Genomic DNA, 18,745 nt, shown 5'->3' with positions numbered 1-18,745 from the left:
GTTGTCTCTATAATCCCAGCTAAAATTTTAACAGCCCGGGAAGATGAATTACTCACTCCAACCAACACACGGATCAGCATGGGGTTTATTAGAAGCAGGCTATCATTTAACAATGTCAGGAGTGTATTTATTATTAAGCAGTAGACTCCACAGTCTAAATGGAAAACCATTACTCCTCCTTAAGACACTAAACAAGGTATGTTCATAAAGCCAAATGGCCAATGTATTGTATGCTTGCATGAACACAAATACTAGGTCTACTTTACAGGACCTCAGGGCTTTCTATGTTTAGTTAGAGACAAATAAACCCAAATGTTTTAAGTTACTGGAGGGCAAAGCTCTACACCATATGCTAATTTTGACTCTTAGAAGTCCCTAGTGACTTTACCCCAGTGACTTGATAAGAAATCAGAGAGAGGATTCTGGGCTGAGCACAGAGGGATTGGTAAAAAGTGATTGCATGTGTGCCGTGGTACAAAAAACACGCAAGAAAACTCTGTGATAGCAACCAGACTGCTTCCTAATACACACTGGGTATTTTCAGCCTAGAGGTTGCTCAGAGTCCTTCCCTTTTCCTTGAGACCTCTGTCCTTTTCCATTGGAAGACCAATCAGTAAAGTGTATGGTAATACACAGCAAACCTTTTGGTTTTATTTATCGCTACATTAAGGTACCCAATATGGAAGCACAAACAACATTGTTCCAGTAAACTACCACTTAATGTAATAATGCTTCAAGCCAGATTTCTGGGAAAGGCTTGGGGCTGGCCATGTTTTTCAGTCCAGCTTTGCAAATCCAAAGTTTCTGTAGGGCCAACAGACACACAGTACACTCTCTCCATAGCACAGTCAAATAACTCCAAGCATTTTTATTGTTCTGCTATTGCTGCCCAATCAAATCGCAATTGCAGCAATAGCCTTCTGGTCTAAATGTGGGAAATTTCAAGTCACTGGGCACAGCCATCTGACTGATATGACTGTCTACATTTGTGGCCTGCCACAATTGGCTTTGAACATCACGAAAAAATCCTTTTCTTTGCAATTCATGAGGTCTTCTCAGCCATATTTTTAGTATGTCTTTCTAATGGCCCTGATGGGAGATACCTTGAAATACAACAAGATGGATTTTCAAAGTTTAGAAACCAAACTGCAGAAAGAGCTGAAAGCTGGGGCATGCATGGGGCAGACCACTTTCAGCTTTTATCCTTTTTTAAACCAGCTATCTTGGAATACCTGATTTCTGAAGTTTAAGCAATAATATACAAATCTCTTAAGAATTCATAATGTCACTTTCAATTAGTTTCTTTCATTTCTCTAATTAGGTGTTTGTGAATATACTACACTGGAAACATGGGACGTGGGTTTTGCAGAGTTAATGTTGGTCTTTTAACTTGCTCTTCACCAAAGGCTGCCTCATAAAAAGTTAAATGAATTAGCTGACACTTCTGGTACTGTTCTTGTCATGCAATTGGAAGGAGACACACCAAATGCTATTTAAAAGCGTTAGCAACTTAAGCCAGTCTTTGCATGTGGCTCTGTGGGATGTAATACCTGCTGCTGGTCTGCAGCATGGATCTGAAGGGTCTTGCCATAGCAAGACTTTTTCAGTTCTCTTCACCTTCAGCGCTCAGTTTGTCCAATCAAATTTAAAGTCCTTTTGTGTTTCATTGCCATTCCCATCAGCTACTTCCACTGTTGAATGTAGTCTGTAACTGTTCCCTGAATTCCCTGTAACCATTATCCACGATCAAGTCATAAAGGCAGATTTGATATCATCTCAACAGGAATGATTTTCATCTAGGCGTGATGAATACCTCTTGCACTCCAATAGCTTGGATTTGAGCCATGCATAATTTTTGCATTAATTATATCATTACTGTTTAATTGCTGCAATTAGCAGCATCACTTTCTCTGAGCCATCACTGTCATCATGTGGTCTCCACATTATGGCAGGCTTTTGCTTCTGCAGGCTCCCACCTGTTCGGGCAACCTATGCTGATTCTCATGTATGGGATGTCCACATAGAAAATAAATCCACAATCCTGAAATGACAAGGCTGATTGTCTGCTGTAATGTAACTGTAAGCAGGAAGACTTTCTTCTGAGGATATCAAAGAACTGTTCAGTTGACCAAAAGAAAGAATACCCGAGTTGCTACCTCTTCTTTGGGAAGACACCTAAAACCCTGCATGGTGAGTGCAAAATGGTGCCTCTCTAAAATGGTCATTTCTTATGTCCTCTTTCTGTAACTTCAGATGGCTGCACAAAGTACAGGGAAGCTGGAATCAGGTCTAAACCTGAATTTTAAGGAGCATCATAAATGCAATTTATATGTCACCGTGACAGTGAGTGCCACCTGGAAGTGATATGCATGTGGTTCTGGTTTGGAAATAAAGGCCAGGCTGGGGGTGTGTATCAGGAGGCAGACTGATGCTTAGTTTAGAGCGTGACCACACTCTTCAAGAACACAGTAGTCGCATAATGCAGAAAGAAGTGCAGTTCATAGCTATTAGGATGATGCTTCTGGAAGGCCTGAGTGCTTCCTATTGTCTGGTGAAAATGTAAAGTTGTGGACTGGTGACAGGAGTGTCATCTGATAAGTAGCTAGCAATATTTCTGGTGTCATCTGTGAGTGCTTTAGGAATCCACCCTCATCTAACCCACTGCTGCATCGGCAGTGGGGAGGCTCTATGCAGAACCAGTTATGGGTTTGTAAGACCTGGGGGAACCCTGTCACAATGAACTGAATGGAAGCATCTCACAGGCAGGCACAAGACCCCTGCTTTTATCTTACGGTGGGGCTGGGCTCAAACTGTTACAGCTGCAGGCTGCTACATTTTTACTGCTTCTAACTTTTTAAGCTAAAATTTTCAACATTACCTCTTGTCAGTCTTCTGCACCACGTTAAAATCCATTTTGGATAATGTCAGAAGGATGCCAGTATAACAGGTTATTAATCCTACAGCTATAGCATCTGGAGAAGGCTACAGGGACTAGAGCACTCTCATGATATTAGCCAAGTACCAAAGGCCACACTTCCGTTCTGTAGAGGAAAGGGCTTGTTTCTCTAAAGTAATCTCTCTTCCAGTAATCTAACTAGCCCTCAAGATATTACACAAATTAAAACTACGTTCTGTTCTTCAGAAACAAAATTAGCTTGCTTTTTTTTTTTTTTTTTAGGAGAGTTGTACTTTGTACTGTGGTTGTTTGGCTCGGGAGGCTTGGGACTGTGTGAATCTCTGGTCTCCCACTCAGCAGTAAGCTATCTGCTAGCAGCAGCATCAGCAGCACCATCAGCCATCGTTAGTTTACTGCACAATATCCAGCGAGCAACAAACCCTGGTATTTATTTAGCAGCAGGAGATTGTTATCCAGGAGAAGCATTCCTTGTGCCTTTAGACATTCTACCTTAAATAAGGGTCAGCCATCCTGCCAGCTGCATAAAACTTGCTTTACCCTGAGTACGAACACTTAATTTGAGTAAAACAGAAAGAAATGAAACTTCCTGAATGGTTTGTAATTAGCAGTGATTTTTATATTTGGGGGTGGGGGGTGGGTGATGGGAAGGCTCTGTTCGTGCTTCTGGAGGCTTTTTTTTTTTTTTCCCCCCCTAATGACTCCACTGGGAGTTCTTATTATTGTTGCATTCATTTGAGTTTGCTTACACAGACAAAAATCACTCGAGCAAAATCATTGCTGATCACTCTGCAAGTGGGAATGATGTTGAGGTGACAGTTATATGGGCTCAGTTGCATGGATATAAACCATCTTCATTGGCTGGAAAAGCCACCTTGGGAGGGACTCAATCTTTTCGTGTTTGCTTTCAAGTGCTTTGGGAGAAAGGCAGCAATTACAGAATGTGGTTTTGGGTCACCCAGTGATGAACATTTATGCCACATATTACCAGGTTTTTAAAAGGCACTGTTCTGTGCCAGTGGTTACCCGCTGTACAGATAATTGTAAAACAAATTCCATATTCCAGTTGACACCCTTTCTAATTACATCTCACCTTCATTGGGCTATTAAAGTGATAAATGCTAGCAATTACCCTGAACTCCAGTGAAAACCCTCTGTCTATGGCATGTACTTGCTGCGGTGTGAGGGATCGGCCCAGGAGCCCAGCAGAGCTCTGCCAGCGCAGTGAAGCCCTGAACAAAAAAAAAAAAAAAAAAACAAACCCATAACAAGAAGGGGGAGGAAAAAAAAAAAAGAAAAGAAAAAAAAGCCTGCAAAACAGCTCAGCTGATTAGAGAGTATCTGACAGTAAAGTCTATACCCAGCATCGAGCTGCATGGCTGGCTGGGGCTGATCTGCTGGCCATGAGTGGCAGCTTCTTTTCATTTTAGTTAGATCTGCGCAGGAGGGGAAAAAGTGAATGGATTTGGCGTGTGCTTTGACACAAAATACTGTGTTCAGATCCGGCACCGGTGGCTGAACTTGTGTGCTTGCAAGTTGTGGCTCTCCCGCGTTCATGCAGACACGGTCTCCCCCGTGCCAGGAGGCAGGCTCCCTGCGACCAGCTGTACGGGGGCATCTTTGCTCCCTGCACGCGTAGGATTTAAATGTGTGTGGTCACCTGTGCTCTAGCTCATGTGGTGCGGGCTGTCGCACATGAGACAGACTCGAGTGGGTGGACAAAACAGCGATTTCTGTCACCAGAAAGGGACACAGTGCAGGGCAGCTTGCGGGGAGCATGGTGCTGGGCAGGGGGAAGCCATGAGGGGGACTCCCCAGTGTCGAGCTGTCCTGTGCTGGCGGTGCCCGTGTTTCCCTGCCTCCTAGGCAGTACCTTCTGGAGAGCCAGGGAAGAGCTGGTGAGTCTTGTGTTTTGGTTAGTAAGACTTTGTCCCTGTTGAGTCATTTGGGAGAGCAGCAGGAGGGGGAGCCGGGGAAGGGAAGGGGCATCTTTGCCTCGGTGCCTAAAGCACCTCCTTCTCTTCTGATGGTTTTCTGCAGGGCCATTTCTCTCACTTTTTCCCTCACACCTCGTTGTCTCTGTGGTGTTTCACCCTTCCTTTAAGCACGTTTTCCGCAGGGTGCCATGGCTGCAGCTGAGGGGCAGGGCTGGGCCCTGCTGCACCTCACAGCTAATGGCTGCCCGCCACCAGCACCGTGGCCCGAGCGCCACACTGTACGCAGGGGAAGAGAGCGATGTCCCCCAGGGCAGAGGAGCTGGGAGCTGAACCTCCACTCTCAGCTGCCCACAGGCTTCCTGGGGAAGCGGGAAGATGAGCTGGAGTGTTTGGAGCGGTGTTACTCAGCATGCATGTGGCTGGTGTCCACGTGAGCTATGCCGTCATCCCAAAGGTATAATCCTCTAGCCGATCCCTTCAGCCTGGGTGCCTGGGGATGGCGGCTGCCCCGGATCGTGCCCCCAGCCTGGTCTAGGGGGGACAAGTGGTGGGGACACCCAAATGGGAGCTCTTCTGCGGCCAGGGAACCGGCCTGAGGGTCTGGAGTCACCTTGCGGTGCCTGTGCTGTGACTGCCCGATGGCTGGCTGTTAATTGGGTGTATATGGCTTTACAGCAGCTGCTGCAGATCTGCCCGATTTCAATCTCATAGCAAATTTAATTTTAAAACCTCACAATGCTTTGTTATTGCCGTGCGTGCGGTTCAGCAGAGAGATCAGCCAGCCACTGCAGGAACAGATGTTTCTTTTCCTGATGGATTGAGCCAACACAGGAGATTGAGTGATTTTTTTATTTTTTTTTTTTTATAAATAGATAGCTTCTGCAAACTTTTTCCTGAGGATTTCTGTAGGGCAGCTGCTATTAGTGCTGAGAGCCTGCCCTGAGGTGGGCCCAGGCTTGCCCAGCTCCTCAGGGCCAGTGTCCTGGGGGACAAATGACCAGGGATTTCCTATGAATAAATCACTTCCCAGAGAAGGACAGCCAAAGTCACCTCTTCTTATTGTTTCTGATCTTCTTATGGACTGATTGAGGGCTTCTCAAATGCATTTGCTGTCTGAAATGGTTTGCTGAATATGGTCATTAGTAATTTCTGATTTATGAATTTTTCAGTCCATGAGCTGCTCAAAGTAAGGTATTTGAGATTCAGAATCCTGGCTGTGCTGATGTGTTGATTAGCTGGTCTGAATGCATTAAGGTACTCAATGTGTTGCTATTTTCTGACTAAAATGAAAGTGACCTTAAAATGTTTTGTACTACTAAAAATAAAAGTCATTAAAATCCTTATTAGTCGGACTATGCCCTAAGAATATGATCCGGAGCTAGGAAGAAACAGCTGTGGGCTGCTCACTGACAAATGATAGCAGTAGACTTTCCTCCAGCTTCTTTTGACAGGGATAGCTTTATGATCTGTGCATTGCCTTGCCGTATCTGTGTATCTTGCAGAAACACCCTGAGCAAAGTTATCAGCATCTGTCACATATTATTTCTTCCCTTTTGCCAGAAAAAGAACCAGGTGGAAGTGTATGATTTGTTTTGGTATGAATGCCTTCTCTAATAAGGACTGTTTCTAGCAATGCCTCCTGCATCTTGTTAGCTACAGGCTGGGCACTGCACTAATCTGTTGACATGGAAATTCTGTGTGTTTCCACCCAACTGATAGAAACTCAGACTATTTTCAGTGACTCAGTCTACACAACGCTCAATCTATTTTCTGTGACTGAAAGGTTTGCTCAGAATACTATTTCTGATGTATTCTTGCCAGTAAAATTATTTAGAAGAACGTTTCTAGAGAAGTAATGTGAAAGTAGCAGGAACTTGAAGAAATATCAAAGCCTTTGAAGAAGAAAGATTGGAGAGGGACTTCTTACAAGGCCATGTGGTACTAGGATAAGGGGTAATGGTTTCAAACTAAAAGAGGGTAGGTTTGGATTAGATATAAGGAAGAAATTATTTACTGTGAGGTTGGTAAGACACTGGAACAGATTGCCCAGAGAGACTGTGGATGCCCCATCCTGGAGGTGTTCAAGGTCAGGTTGGATGGGGCTTTGAGCAATCTGGTCTAGTGGAAGGTGTCCCTGCCCATGGCAGGGGGGTTGGAACTATATGATCTTTAAGATCCTTTTCAACTCAAACCATTCAATGAGTCTATGATAATTCCTCAGAAAAACAACAGGGGGATTACAAACCACTTTGATTGCATGCCAGCCCATTGATTTATCTTTCAAATGGAGATGTCCGCAGCATTGCTGAACTACCCTGCTGTTGCCATTATGAAAGATGCTCTCAGACTGCCACCATCCAGTCATGCCCTGGAAATAAGTCCTTTTGGTCACTGGGGAAGAGACAGAGAAATTGATAGGAGATGCCTGATTACATGCAAGATTAGAGTTTAGACCTGGTGTAACTTGCTGTGAAATCAAAGGTGTGAGAGTGACTTTGGGGCAGAACACCCTGTGGCCTTGCTGGGCCCTGCTCTCTAGGATATAGGGCTGGTTTAAGGTGTATGTAAGTACACCTTGATTGAGGACTTGATTGTAAGTACATACTTGATTGAGTAAACAGACCTGTGTGTGAGTCAAATCTGACTGGCTGAAGCCTGGTGTTTGGTTTAGTGCTAATGAGGCTTTCTGGGTGTTGCATTACCTGTAATTCCTCTTTGGGCACCACAGTTCAGCCTCTAATACCTGCTGCAGATGATGACAGCAACACAGGTCAACTTCCCTGTGCTTCAGTGACACCTGACTTGCCATCCATGACAAATGCAACCCCAGGTAATAGTCAACAGGTAGGTCTGTGGACCTGGTCTTTGCAAATATTTGCTTTCAAGTACTTTTGGCACGTGCTTTAACAAATGGCTTTGCACAGATGCAGGTGTGAGGGCATTAGGGAAGCACCGGAGAGGAATGGTGAAAATGAAGAGCAAGGTCAGGCTGTCAGGGAGATGTAGCATTTTGCATTAGACCGATTGATAGAGATGCAGATGAAAGGAAATGGCAAAACATTCAGGCATATGGGCTTTTCTTCAGGTCTGAAACTAACCCAAAAAGGTTGGTTTTTCTGGCTAGCAAAGAAGCACTATTCTTAACCAGCTAGCAGTTTGCAAGTGCCGATCCCCGGCCAGCCTGGATCAGACTGCTGCCTTTTGGGGAGATAGTAAGTTTGTGGTATGGGCACATGCCATTGGCCTTAGGGCTAGCCTCAGGCCATCGGTGTCTCCTCTTGTATTTCACAGTTGGGATGAAGCCTCGGTGTCTGTGGCTCATTCATGATGTAGCCATCGATCCCAGGCAGGGCTAGGGTTCTGCTGCCTTGGCCCAAAAGGCGTGCTCTAAGGTATGCTGAAGTTGTTGAATCGTTCTGTCAAAGTCAGTGGCCTTTGGGTTAGACCCTGAAGCCAGCAGGCAGTAGTGCATGGTTTTATTTGGAAATCCAGGCCTTGAGCTAATCCCTGGTAAGAGAAACAAGAATTTTAGGTGTTTTTCTGAAATGGACTCTTCAATAATAAATGGGAATTCATTTTCCAACTAAATGCTTTCTGATTTTGCTTTAGATAGTCTCTCTGTGAATGTTTCACCAGTAAAATTTTCTCTCTGGAGTTCTGGCAAACACAAAGGGGTACAAAGCACACAGCTCAGACTCCTCACAGTGCTGAGGTGACAAACTGTGGGGCTACAGCCCTGGCAGTCCCAGCCACCAACTTCAGTGTTGTCCACTGTGAGTAGTGACAAGGAGCTGCTTTTCTCTTACTGCTTAGTGTTGAATGAGGTAACAAGGTCTACCCTGCCTCTAAACTGCCGGTGGTGGTAATGGCAAAAAGGGCAAAGGTTGTGTACTTGAGAGGAGGAGGAATTAAAAATGTGACTGTATATCCACACTGTAGCTCTGTGGCCTGTGTTGCAGGCCTGGTAACACAGCAAGTAAAACGAAGGCATAGAAATCTTCATAAAACATTATTTTTATGATAATCACTTGGCTTTTCCACAGCACATAACTGTGCTCATTAACAAAATGCCCAGAGATTTATTAAGCTAGTTTGGTTAATAAAAAAACAGTTAAAGATTAACTGTTCTGAAACTTCCCTGTGTTTTTTATATACCCAGTTGTTAAAACACAGTAAGATGTTTTTAATCGTTCATCATTCTGACACGGAGTAATTGTTTGTTGTTTGGATTACAGAGTTTCTAGAAGATCCAGTGAGGGATCAAAGTCTTACTGTATGGGGCACTGTACACACATAATAAACAGCAGCCTGTGGCCCCAAAGAAGCTGCAGGATGGGGTATCTAGACCGTGTCGTTTTCATTTTTTGTCTCCCAGCAATGCAGTGACCTCTTCTCTCCCTCTCTGACAGTCCAGTTATTTAGTCTGAAACCTATCTTTATGACTTCCCTGCAAGATGCTGCAGTGCTCTCTAGCCTATAGTTAATAGGACCATCCCCGGTTCTTTGGCAGGAGGTTATAAAATAAAGGGAGTGGAGAAGAGGAAGGTAATTCTTTGTTCTAGGAATCCGATCCATCATAGCCCGCACTATTTCCTCCTCAATACCATTCTCTGTCACTCACTAGGACATATGCTGGGTCAAACACATTATAGTTTGATTCTCCAGCTAATAGCTACTGAGGCCTGGTCTCAGTATGCTGCAACAAGCACAGTAATTGAAATTCAGACTGCAGGAGAGAAATGGCTTAGTCTTCATTTCAACACATCACCCATGCTTATACAGAGTTTTCTCTTGGACGCAGTAAATAAGGTGTTTGATTCAGCATTGCCTCAAAGTCTTATCCCACATTAGTGAACAAGACATGACAGTACAGAGAGGTCCCAGCACTGATTGTTTTTGGGTTCAAAGTGTCTTGCTCCAGAGAACAAACTTTTGATGGTTCACTGTGGCTGCGTCAAAGTCCTTGATTTGTTCTTGGGAGCTGTGAGGATGGTGTTACCTTTTCTGTTAGTGAGTCAGGGGAGCTGCTTCACTGACCTCTGCTCCATACTCGCTCCCTTTCTGCATCTCTGCATGGCTCACCAGCATCAGAGTAGCCAGTGGAAATCATATGACTGGGAGAAGGATGAGACCTTTCTCATCAGGTGGGCTGTGGGGGATGTGACAGCTTCTCATCCAGCTCTTGCTCCATTTTAAACCTTCTCTTATATGAATGCCAGTATAATGAAATTAGTGATTTGGTCTAGGATTTTCTAATAAACTCACTAAATTAAGATCAATGTGTTCTGTTCCAGAAAAAAGTTTAAACTAAAAATGCACCCAGAATTGAGGCGCTATTGTGTTGTTTTCCAGTCTATTTTCAGACTCTCCTGAATGCTTCCCAGCATGGTATCTTACCAGTTTTGCTCACCTCAATGGGAAGCAACCATTTCCAAGTTTGGGAGCTGCCCTGGGGCCAGTCTTCCTGAGCCTTGTCCAGTCCTACAGTGTCCCTCTTCCCTTTCAGGCATTGCTTTGTGTTTTATACTTTAAATGGATAGAATAATTTTCACAGAAGTGATCCTCTGTAAAATGCCCGAGACTTTGCCCTTCTATTTACATTCTTGTTCTGTATTTTGGCCCTGTTTCTATCCTGATTTGTGACTGTTACCCATAACCTTCTGTGCTTGACCACAGAAGTCTTCTGGAGTTTAGTTCTGCTCCTCTTCCTCCCCGAAGAACGAGATATTTAGAAATATAGTGCATTTTGGTTGGAAAAATTAAATGCAATCTGTGATGCGCTTCCTTAATACATTGGAGAATACAGGTAATCAGGAAAGAACATTAGTTGAAATGTCAATGAAAAGTGTCAGAAACGTTCACTAGGGGCCATATGCTGTTCTCTGTACTGGTATCTTGCTTATCTTGCTCTCCCAATGTGCACTGAGCCCTAGCTAACTGCCTTATCTATCTATTTAAGGTATTTAATTAATACCTCAGATACAGTACCAATACTCATTGTTCTGCATACTGATAGAGCAGAGCCAAGAGAGTAGACCTGTGTTATTAAAGCATGTTGTGCAGCTCTGAGAGGACGCTCGCATCCTGACAAAAGAGCTCAGGGCTGGAGCTGCTCTGAAGTTGCTCATGCACGTAATGGGAGCCTGCTGCCAGCACAGCGCAGGGAAAGAGGTTACAGTAAGGGGCGAGCATGGGAAACTGCATGCCAGCCAGTGTACCTGACATATCACAGGCATGTGGCAACAAGCTGGAAAATGAAAGCAAGCACAAAACCCCCTTCTTTTCAAGGGTGCTGCACTGGAATGTGCTGATACATTTGTTCATGCAGGTCACAGCTGGCCCCTTGCACTTCTTCGAAAGCAGAATCTGGGGAGGACAGTTTTCTCCATCAGGCGTTTAGCCATTTGTGTGTCTGAACCCAGGCTGAGTCCCGATGCTGTGCTGCTCAGGGTGACTGCCCCAGGGAGGGCACCAATGGGCTCTGTGCCTTAAATTCTCTCCTTGCTTTCTAGAGCTTCACGACACAGTCTTTGCTTTTCTTTTGCTCGGGTGGGTTTGAGTCTTTCATGTGTCCTAGGCACCAGAACACCCACCAGAGCCATACTGCAAAAGAACACTCTTTCCTTCCAAGTCTGTACTGGTATTAAAAGTTCATCCAGGTAAATCCCTAATCTTTCTGTACAAAATCTTCTTGTCACTTTTTTCTTCCTTCTTTGACCGCAGCCCTCAGCAGCGAAACTGTCTCAATTACTGGAGAAGCCTGCTTCCATCTGGAGATTTTCTCGTGGCTTTGCCATGCTTCCTACGCCTTTCAAATAAGGGGTCATATTCTCCTTTAGTTTGAGCTGAAGCCACGCTGCTGAGCAGTGTTGCACAGGTATAGCCTCAGGTATATGCTGAGGTGCCACCTTTATGGCAGTGTTTTGGTTTTTACTTGCTGTCAGTCAGATGGCAAGCTCAGAGGCATCCGGCTACAAAGTCATCAGGATGAGAAAACGTGACTGTACTCGGGCTGGTAATGCTTTAGTATTTTCTTTTTAACCACCCAACCCTGTGATGTTAGCAAGGGCTGATGCTGTTATGCAAGCTGTGAGATGACTCTTCCCTTGGCCAAAATCATTCGTAGAGAGACCAATGGGTCTCTAGTGAGAGGTGGTACAGAGCACGGACTGCTCTTTCACAGAAAGCTCTAGTAGCAACTGAATGCAGGGCAATGACAGAAGCCACACTTCACCTTGTGCTGTGGTTCATCGGCCAAGCAGGAGATGCTATGGGGTGGGAATGAGTTTGGCCCAGTGTAGGTGAGAGGAACTGTGGAGTGTGAGTTTATTGAGAGCAATGGATGGTAATTCCTGATTGTAGTGGGGCTCATTCAGAATTTATCCAAATGCTACGAACACCCATTCTAGGCACCTTGTGTATTCTAGAGAAATGCAGAATGATCCTGGGAGCCTTGTGCCTGTGCTCCTTGGGGCTACAAGGAGAACTGCCTGTTGTCCTGTCCCGCAAGCAGAAAGACCTGTGCCTGTCTTACCTAACATGGTTAACTGAGATGAACATGGTTTTTTCAGATATCACCAGCAGGTTTCTGTCTCTTGGCATGCTTTCCATCCTCTTTCAAGACAGCCCTGCTTTTTAAACTAGGCACCTTGCATATGTGTATTTTTGGGTATTATTGTTTCAGACGAGATCACTTCTCATGGATCGAGAGATGAAGCCAGAGTTGTCAAAAACATCTGCTTGCTTTTTTAAAAAATCTTTTAAATTTCCTGGAATTTGATGATGGAAGTATTAGTCTGAGAAATTAATTCAGTTGCTCCTTCTAATTATTTCTATTTGATGGAACCAATAAACTCGAACAACGGCCAATGCTGTCAGCATACAACATGCTTATTGTGTGGCAGAGAAGCGCCACAGGGGCTTCTGACAGGACAAGGCTAGGCTGTCTGTGACTTCCAGCCACATCCTGGTCTTAATTCCACTTTAACAGTATTAGGGTTTGCCATAATTAGCTTCATATCCCTCTTCTTCCCCTACCCTGATTTGGATAGCAACCCCTCACCTGGTTTTGGCTGGGGTAGAGTTAACTTTCTTCTCAGTAGCCAATACAATGTTGTGGTTTGGATTCAGTGTGAGAACAGTGTTGATAACACATGGTGGGTTTACTTGTTGCTAAGTAATATTTATCTTAAGTCAAGGACTACTCAGTTTCTTAGGCTCTGCCAGCAAGAAGGTTGCAGGGGCACAAGAAATTGGGGAGGGACACAGCCAGAGCCAGGACAGCTGACCCAAACTGGCCAAAGGGATATTCCATACCATACAACATCATGGTTGATACATAAACTGGAGGGAGTTGGCCGGAGCCTGCCGATCACTGCTGAGTGACTGGCAGGGCATCAGTCAGCGGGTGGTGAGCAATTGCATTGTGAGTCACTTGGGTTTGGGATTTTTTTCCCTTCCCTTTGGACTTTATTCCTTTCCCCTTCTCTCTCCTTTTCATTACAATTATACTATTGTTGTTATTATTTCAATTATTAAATTGTTCTTACCTCAACCCTTGAGCCTTTACCTTTTTCCCTGATTCTTTTCCCCATCCTGCTGGAGGGAGGGGGGGGGGGAGGAGGGAGGGAGCGACTGCATGGTACCCAGTTGCTGGCTGGTGTTAAGCCATGACAACCTCATTTTCGGGTTTTGAGTACATGCTGAAGAACATGGAATACTGGAGCAGCATCTGGCTTGTCTCAAATTGCAGCCTTTATTATCTCTAGCTGTTGGATGTCTTCTGGAAGCAAGGAGGAAAGGTGGACAGCAAGTTGCCCGACTGGAATGCCAGCAGCACATCCTTGTTGGTAACTTACAAATGGCAAGACGCCAAGCAAGAAGAAGCTGTGCTGTGCAATATATGCCACTAGTCAGCAAAGACTGACGCAAGGACTGTGAACTGCAAGTGTTGCTAGTAAACTGTCTGTGAATGACCTGCAGGCCAGGGATTCTTCATTAGAGGATGGCAGGAATGTTTCTGAAAAACAAACAAATGTGAGACTGTTGCAATCTGTTCACACAAAGACAAAACAAAAAAAGTGTGAAATAAATTATCTTATGCCTACAGGGCTTTAGCAAGGGCTGGATGCAGAAATGCCAAACAAGGGCCAATATGCTGATGAAAACAAAACTTCATTTTGATGTGCCCTCCACGAAGGTCTGGCTCTAACAGAGTCCCTGCTGTTTCACAGAACCTAATAGTCATTTGTGAAAAAGTAGATAAGGGGACACCATGGTGAGACGGGCGCAAGCATTCCTTCACCTACTTAGTGCATGCACTTACCTTACTGAGCAGTTACTAGCAAAGTCTGGTAAAGCAAACCAGCAGTACTATGAGTAGATGAAAGGGTATCCCATGTCACTTGCAAGGATAATGTCATGACAGGTCTGTTTTAAAAAAAATATGCTTCAGTGTTGCTCACAGCGGTAGGATGGGCTCATTCTCATGGAGAGCTTCAGTGCTAACTGCTGCGGGGCCAAACTGGGCTTTCAGTTTTGTAGAGGTTCAGTACATTCAAACTGCTTTTTTATTCTGTTCCTCATTCAAATGAAAAACAAAATCTAAAGTTTCCTAAGGAAACCACTTTCTGAAAAATAATGTCAGATTGAATGTAGTGAGCTATTGCAGTAACACTTGGTATCTTTTTTACATTGCAATGTTAAACCTTTTGGATAATACAGAGAGGATCCTGAAGTGATGGGTTTCTCATAACCAACAAATGAGACTATTCCAAAATCAAAATGGAGACTAGCAACATTTCACAAATATATTGTGTCTTTCTCATGGTGAAAATTCATTGCTAGTGGCTTTCACGTTTGACAGATTGGTATTTTTCTGAAGGAAAAATATTCCACTGGGAAATTCTAGTGCTAATGTGACTGTTGGTAGCAGGCTGCCTGGTTTTTTCTTATTATTTTTATTTTTATTCTTGGAGAATTCCCACTGTAGTTCTGAAGTCGGTGGATATTTCTTCTGAAAATAGGGCTCCAGAGATATATATTTTTCACACCAAATCCCCCCTCCCTCAAGTGGCAGTAGGATCTAGCTGTGCAGATTCATTATGTACTGTTAAGCAGCTGCCACATTTCACTCCAGCAGCAGTTGTACTTCATTTACGAGCAAAATGATTCATATGTGAACATGGCAAAGTGTTGCAGCTCACGGTGAATTTGCACTGAGGGGCAGCTCATGGGTGAGGACTGCGTAAAAACAGATGTTGAAGTAGGACTTTGCTATTTGCCTGGTAAGTTTATATAGTCATAAAAGTTTGTGCTTCAGAAGGGCTGGTCCTGCCAGAAATATGAGTGTATAAACACAGAGCAAAGGAGATTGTCTGTGAATAATATTATTCGTAGGCTCCCTGCATCTTGTCTAAAAGAAGCAAATAAATGGTAACGTTTGACCTATATACAAAATTATGAATGAGGAAATGAAATGGGTTGATAGCATTCTTCCATTAGTCCCATAATGCAAAAGCAGTGGGACACCCAATCACTGCAGCAAATGTGAAGATGATTGAAGGAAGTTTCTTCCTTTACACAAAACATAGCTGTGTTCACTACTCTGGAAAAATTCCCAGCCTGTTTTTTTTATTATTTACCATGGTGAAACTTAGGTGCATTTCTGCTAAAAAGAGTGTGATCTTCACAGGGGTAAAAACAGCGGAACTAAGAAATGAAGGCATATGTCTGAAATGTTGCAAAAGATATCAGTCTTAATACTTCAGCACATAAGTTCTGTGGGTGGAGTGAGGAGAGTTGGTTTTCTTAATGCCAAAGCTTCCACCAGTACTTGAGCAAAATTATGCTGTTCTCCCCCCTCCCCCTCCCCCAGAAGCTGACATAAAACTTGCTGCTTCAGGGCTGCTGGCTATGCAGAACAGCAGTCTGCCCTCAGGAAAGCTGGGCAAAGGGGAGAAAAGATAAATCTATTTAGTTTAAAATCTCTTTGAAAAGAAGCCCTGGTTTTGTGCATTTTTTGGGGTGTATTTTTATTCCAGGGAAGAGAGGAATAAGTGTTTGTTAAATGCCAAAACATGTGAAATTCTGTGGTCCCAGCTGAGACCTCACAAGCCATGCTAACTTCACAGAAAACACAGGTTCAAGAGCACTTCTTCATATTTGCCCTTTGGCGCCAGTGCCCACTGGACCAGTGGAAAAAAATGCACCACAGCTGTTGGCCCCAAGCTTAGGGGCTAACGGCCCTGAGGTGGTAGCTGACAGCACAGAAGCAGTTTTGAGCTTCCACTGATCCCTCGGCATCTTTTGCTCCTGAGTGGATTAAACTGCAGAGCTACCCTGAGGTGGATTAATGTCCCCGCTCTGCAAAAGCAAACCTCAAGCCAGGGTGATGTTGTATCTGGCACGATCTCATGGGGTGCCACTAGCAGAAAACACCCCTGCTCTCCCAGCGCACAGCCCTGTGCTTTTCACTTGAATGCCTCTTCTTTTTCTTTCAGGATTCCACAAACACTTAGGAGAGCAAATAATCCAAAGGCTCATTACCGCACATAAATCCCTCAGCCTCTTCTGGCTTTCCTTCTCTGGAGCCACTGTGAAAATGGACACATCAATACAGCCTTCTGCAGAAAAGCTGACAATCTCAAAATGGTGTCATGCTGCAATAACTGAAATCTCCTGCCAGGTTGGTGATGGTGCTTTCTAATCAACTTTGCAATGAATATTTCTTAAATCATGTTAATCCACCATCTAAGCAGAGATATCAGTTCCAGACAATGAATCACCATACCTTGAGGGGAATATACCTGCCGTTTCCCCAAAGAGGAGGCGATTAACAGCACACGCGCTGTCAGATGAGCTAGCAGCGCTGGCATTTATCACCCCAGAGCTCCTTTCCTGCAATGAAGGAAATCTTTACTCCCTGCTTCTAGTGCAATCAGCTTTTATTTATGTAGTGGTTGTGGAAAACAGCTCTTAAAGGAAAACTGCACCTGTTTTGCTCTCTGGGGCAGGTTTTGGTCTAATTTACACAGATGCATTTCCTATTAGAAATTGCTAAATGTTGACAACTCATGAGGAAATGAAAGCCCTAAAATGTGGGTAGGCAGGGTGCAGTAGACAGCTTTTAGACCCCCAGAACTAAACTAAATGTTGATGAAGAAGCTGAACTGTCTTTTTCATGAGCACTTTTATGTTCTCATCTCCCCTGGCTCCTACGGACCAGCTGCTATGGGAACTGCTAGCACCCCACCTCAAAAAGACTGCTTTCCAACTAGAAAGCCTTGTTCTGAAGAAATTTCTGAGCCCTGGTGATTCTGCTACTTTGGGTAAGGAAAGAACTATGCATTGCTAAGTTTTCCTTTTAATCCCCAAGCTGCACTTCATAAACATTCACTGTAGAGTAACTTTTCCTTTGATCAATAACTTGGGGTAGCTTGAAAAAGAGAGGGTAATTTCTTGGGTTAAGTACCTAACCTGCTGTGTACATAACCTGAGCTGGTTTTCCATTTGCAAGCTTGGGTATCGACAGCAGTGGGGCCTCAGCACAGCTGAAAGTGCACTTAACCACGCAAGTTGCAACTTCTGCGGACTTCTGTGCTGCCGCTGCCGTGTCCCACTTGCATGCGGCCCAGCCAGCCTGAAGCTACCCTGGAGCGTGAGCTGCAGCTCCAGAAACAGTGAAGTACAGATAGTTCTCTGAGAAGGGACCTCAGGAGGTCTTTGAGTCCCACTCCAGCTCTTGGTAGGGTTAACTTCCAAGTTAGGTGACGTTGCTGATGGCCTCATCTAGCTGAGTGTCTACAAGGGTGGAGATGCTCTAGTCTCTCTGGGCATCTGTTCCTGGGCTGAACCACCCTGAAGAATTTTTTTCTCTCCAGCCATGTGTAATTTTGCTTGCTGCTGCTTGTGCCTGTTGCCTCTGTCCATCTGCTGTGAACCTTCGAGAAGAGTCTGGCTCCACCTTTTACGTAACTGCAATTAGGTCTCTTTCTCCTGGCTGAGCACACAAGCTCTCTCAGCCCCTTCTCTTGTGCTGTGTCCTCCAGCCCCCTGACCATCCTGGTGGGTGTCTGCTGGAGTTGCTGCACTTTCAGCTCCCCTGTTATACTGGGCAGCCCAAAACTGGACATAGTACTGCAGATACGGTCTCAAAAGCACTGTGCAAAGGGGAAAGATCCCCTGTCTTGACCCACTGGCTATGCTGCAACTCGTGCAGTCCAGGATGCTGTTGGCTTGCTGTATTGCAAGGGCACATTGTTGGCTCCTGTTCAGCTTGCAGTTCACCAGGACATCAAGGGCCTTTTCTTCAAAAACATGTTTGCAGGCTATAGAAATATACTTAGGATTGGTGCCAGGGACTGTGTCCTTGAGAATGTGCTGCACCCACTCCCTTGAATTTTGGGCCTCTTTAGGCTATCTCAGTTTAGCCTCCCAAAAATGAAATAACCTCCTTATGCCTGTATTTTTGCTAGATACTCTATTTTTTTTGGCTTTGGGCTTTAGGATAATGCAGGTCAGTCCCCTAGGTCTCCTAAATGTATGGATAACTCTTACTTTTTCAGGCAGTGCTGGATGTGAACTACCCAAGTAAGTGAACTGATGTGGAATTTAAGTCTGAGCCTGGTGTAAATGCTAACAGGCATTGGCCTGAAAGTATTCAGTTTTTACTGCTGCAGAAAGAATGACGCACAGCTCTGACGACTTGTTTCATCGTGAGTCCTACCAGGCTGTACCTGGATCCAGGATGATTGCTGCATTTCCTGGTAGTGTGCGGAGGAAAACAGATTATATGAAAGTGTGGGAGGCGCAAACAAATCATCCTGTTTTCTTATAAGAACAACGGCACCTGAAGCCACAGTTAGCCACAGGAAACTGTCAACCAACATAGGTT

Source organism: Falco biarmicus, chromosome 12 (genome assembly GCF_023638135.1).
Source record: "Falco biarmicus isolate bFalBia1 chromosome 12, bFalBia1.pri, whole genome shotgun sequence".
NCBI classification, from domain to species: Eukaryota; Metazoa; Chordata; class Aves; order Falconiformes; family Falconidae; genus Falco; species Falco biarmicus.
The sequence above is the reverse complement of the archived record's forward strand: the minus strand, read 5'-3'. Positions refer to the sequence as shown.